Source organism: Corylus avellana, chromosome 7 (genome assembly GCF_965113065.1).
Source record: "Corylus avellana chromosome 7, dhCorAvel1.hap1.2, whole genome shotgun sequence".
Lineage (NCBI taxonomy): Eukaryota > Viridiplantae > Streptophyta > Magnoliopsida > Fagales > Betulaceae > Corylus > Corylus avellana.
Window position 1 is genome coordinate 14,110,142 of NC_142496.1, and position 4,483 is coordinate 14,114,624.

The 4,483-nt window shown below is 36.0% G+C and overlaps 1 pseudogene; it reads right to left on the reverse strand.

The window, feature by feature from the left end:
- Window positions 1-742: 742 nt before the first annotated feature.
- On the reverse strand, window positions 743-3,104 carry LOC148584503 (zinc finger BED domain-containing protein RICESLEEPER 2-like; annotated as a pseudogene).
- Window positions 3,105-4,483: the final 1,379 nt, after the last annotated feature.

Genomic DNA, 4,483 nt, shown 5'->3' on the forward strand with positions numbered 1-4,483 from the left:
TAGCAACCACAGAATCATAAGCATAATTGCATAATTGCATAAACCAGTGTATGATGTCTATCCAACTAATCACAACTCAGTAGCATAAAGAAATAAATATGATATTTATAAGCACATTTTTTAGATATTTTCAGGTATATAAAATGCAACAACTTAAAAATACCAAACTACTAGTAGTAACAAGCATATGAAAATGTGGCAGCTTTTAACGAAGTTTCTTAAAAGCGGAGACAAGGAGCCAATGAATGAATAATCACTGCAAACACAAACAAACCAAAAATATTGTTAGCAAATTTTTACTCCCTTGCATCTAGTTAGTCAAAGACACAAAGTCTTTGACCTTTAATAAACGAGTCAAGGGAGGTCCAAATAATCAAATTTTCAAATAAAATTTTTGCTGCAAAATGAAAACAATTAAGTGAACAAGGAAGAAAGATATTACCTCAACATGCTCAAATGATCAAGAGAGTTTCCAACAAAAGTACAATATGGCACATTGGCACTTAAATATTTCAAAATAAAACATAGTTAACAAAATACAGACTTAATAAGCAAAGGGAGACCGAATCCAAACATTTCAAAATAAAACATAGTTATCAAAATACAGACTTAATAAGCAAATGGAGATTGAAACCAAAAATGAAGTGTTCAAATTACAGACTTAAAGAAGTAAAGGACTGGAATAGATTGTAAATTGTAATAGTAATACACTCCCTGTCTGAAATTCTGCATCACATCACATTCAGGTAGTTGAAGTTGTAGTTGTAGGCAACTCCACTTCAACCAATTTCTACAAAAACAAACACAAATTTAATATGGCGAATTCATACATAAATAAAATTTAGTAAAACTCTAAATAGTCTAAATACATAAATTGGAAACAAAACTTACATCACCAGCAGATTTTCTCTTGATGCCATGAAGTGCTCTCACCCAATCTAAACCACATAAGAGCATCTGAACAGTGTCAGGGGATAATGATGCTCTATGAGGTTCAATAACCCTACCACCAGCACTGAAGGAGGACTCAGAAGCAACTGTACTTATGGGAACAGCCAAGATATCCTTTGCCATTCTAGACAATATACGGTACTTCAAGGCATTGCATTTCCACCATGCCAAAGCATCAAAATTTGTTTCCATATATACTCCATTCTCATTCTTACCACAAATGTAAACATCCTCTTCAAGATAAACATCCAAATCTGTTTTAATGGGCCGGATGATGTCACTACTTCTTATATGGTCAGCAAACCTTGATCGACCTTCAGAAATTTTGGACACCACATCTCCAACAATTGCACTCGAGGAAGAACAAGAAGGAACATTTACTTGGGCAAGTTGGGCAGTTTCTTGCAATATACAAGCCGTATGGGCAGAAACATACGACTCAAATAACTCTTTGAGAACTGCCAACACATTGTTAATGTGACTACAAGCTTCGGTCAAAGGATAGATGATAGGGAAACAGAAATTGATCAACTTCATCTTGTATCTAGGATCCAAGACAGCAGCTATGGACATCAACAAATTGCTATCACCCCAATACTTATCAAATTTGTCAATCATCCTACTTGCCATTGACCTCATGTACTCATTCCTATCATCACACTTGATCATCAAAACTTCTTTCATCCTCCAAACCTCAGGTAAATACAGATTTGCAGTAGGGTACTCACTACCAGAAACAACATTGGTTACATCATTGAAAACTGACAAAACCTGGTTCACATTACCCACCATTTCCCACTGTTCTGGAGTTACAACCCACTGAAATGCTTGCTCAACTCTATGGTACCTAGGGAACACTTCTTTAAACTTAATTGCAGTGTCCAACATCAAATAGGTGCTGTTCCAACGTGTCGGGACATCTAAAATCAGCTTCTTACAGGGTAAATGCAATCTCTTTGCTATCTTACTAAACACATTCAACCTACGTTCAGACGCCACAATATATTTTATCCCCTGCCTAACATCATCTATAATACCCCTAATTTCAGCAAGCCTAGATTGCACCAACAAGTTCGTAATGTGTGCACAACACCTAACATGAAACAACCTACCCCCAACCAACAAAGCATTCTTCAACTCAAAATCATCTTTTATAATTCTAATTACAGAATCATTAGCTGAAGCATTATCAACAGTAATGGTATGAATTTTATCCTCTATCCCCCAATCAGAAAAAAAAAAAAAAAAAAAAAAAAACAATTCCTTAATGCATCAGCAATCACAACACCAGAATGTGGAGGAGGTACATTGCAAAAATTTAAAATTCTTTTTTGGAGGCACCAAGTTGAATCCACAAAATGGCAAGTCACCACCATATATGACACTCTTTGACAAGAGGTCCACATATCGGTGGTGATGTTCACCTTGTCAACCAATTTCAAAAGTGTTCTCAGCTTCCTTTTTTCATTTTGGTAAGTGGTAATGCAATCATTCCTAACGGTTGCACGGCTTATTTTTTTCCAGTGGGGTGTGCAGGCCCTCATGAACTTATTAAAAAGTTCATGCTCCATCATATTAAAAGGGTACTCGTGAAGTAGCACCATATGAGAAGCAAGTTCCCTAACCCTACTCTCTTTGTAACTAGAACTTGTCAAACTTCCCACACCATCATTGTCACTACTAGGCTCAAATGACAAAGTACTTTGCTTTTTTGAACTACTAAACTCAACATATCTTACACATGAAGTCAAATGCCTATTTAGGGTTGAGGTAGTACTAGATTTTCCAACAGCAAACAATCTCTTACACCAATTGCATTGTGATTTTTTAACCCCCCCTATTGTAACTGAAACAAAGTCATTCCAGATTTTGGAAGTCTTTTGCCTTTCCCTCTTTTGATATTGTCCATTCTCACTCAGGCCACTTCCATCCCCAGCCCCTTGGCCCCCATCCCCAGCCGCAGCCGCAGCCCCAGCCCCATCACCAGCCCCATCCCCACCAACAGCAGGACAACCAGTGTTAACAGGTTGGCTTGGGTTATTTTTAGTGCTACCAGACTCAACAGATACAGGTGTAGGGATCACAGTACATGTATCATCAAGTACATCAACTTCAATACCTTCCAATTCCATAGACTGACTCGTAATCTCCATAACTGTTAATTAAAAAATTTAATTGATGAGCAACTTCAATCTTTCTATGTTCAAATTTCAAAGATGGCAAAATTTTACACACAAATAATTCATAGTTGTTCTAACCCTAAACAGCAAACAAGAAAATAATTCATAGTTGTTCTATCCCTAAACAGAAAACAGGAAAATAATTCATAGTTGTTCTAACCCTAAACAGAACATAGGAAAATAATTCATAGTTGTTCTAACCCTAAACAGAAGACAGGAAAATAATTCATAGTTGTTCAATCCCTAAACAGAAAACAGAAAAAATAAGTTGAAATAGTTGTTCTAACCCTAAACAGAAAACATAATGCGTTTGTATCCATAGTTGTTCAAACCATAAACAGAAAACAGAAAAAATAAGTTGAAATAGTTGTTCTAACCCTAAACAAAAGACAGGAAAATAATTCAAAGTTGTTCAAACCCTAAACAGAAAACAGAAAAAATAAGTTGAAATAGTTGTTCTAACCCTAAACAGAAAACAGAATGCATTTGTATCCATAGTTGTTCAAACCATAAACAGAAAACAGAAAAATTTAACATAGCAAGTTTTTTTAAAAACCTCAAGGCTCAAGCAATTTCCAAAATCCAATTCGGATTGTAGCTTGCAAATTCGATAAACCTTCCTCCTTGAAATTAAGATATTAGAAACATTAGTTTACCAAATACCAAATTTTGAAACAGCCAAAACATAATAAACGGAATAAATAAAAAAAACTTGCCAAAATTTAAATAGTTAGGAACTAGGGTTCAGGAGAAAAACATAACTTAAATGCAGAAGTCTGAAGAGACTAAGAGAGGCTCTTCAGATTCACAGAAATCAGAACTTTTTCTCTTGTTAGCACTTAGCAAGAAGCCAGAGCAAACAAGTTCAAACTTATTCAACTGAACAACCAGAGTGACTTGCATGCATCATAGGTTCATATCGGAGTATAAAAGGGCGATGGGGGGGGGGGGGGGGTTGCCGGGTTGGGACTTGGGAATGAATAAAAAAATAAACCTATGATGACAGAAAGCCCAATACTCAATTGCCATTTCTGTCACAGTCAGATCAAGAGCCATCATGTTTGTCTCTGCCGTCGGTATGAGCTAGGGCTTGGAGAAGATAACCTGAAAAATTGAAAATGTCACCAAACAGTTGAATGAATAGACTTACAGAAATTAAAAATTGAAAGAACACAAAAAAAATGGGGATTTGGCTGCGAGATTAGACGGTATAGGAGAAAAATTAGTATCCTCTTCTTGTTTGAGTCACGCGATATCTGAAGAGAGTTTCTCTCACAAAACTAGTACGACTGCTTAGAACGCCATTAGATCAATATCAGATGATCCATCAACGGCTCAATTGAGAATCTGAA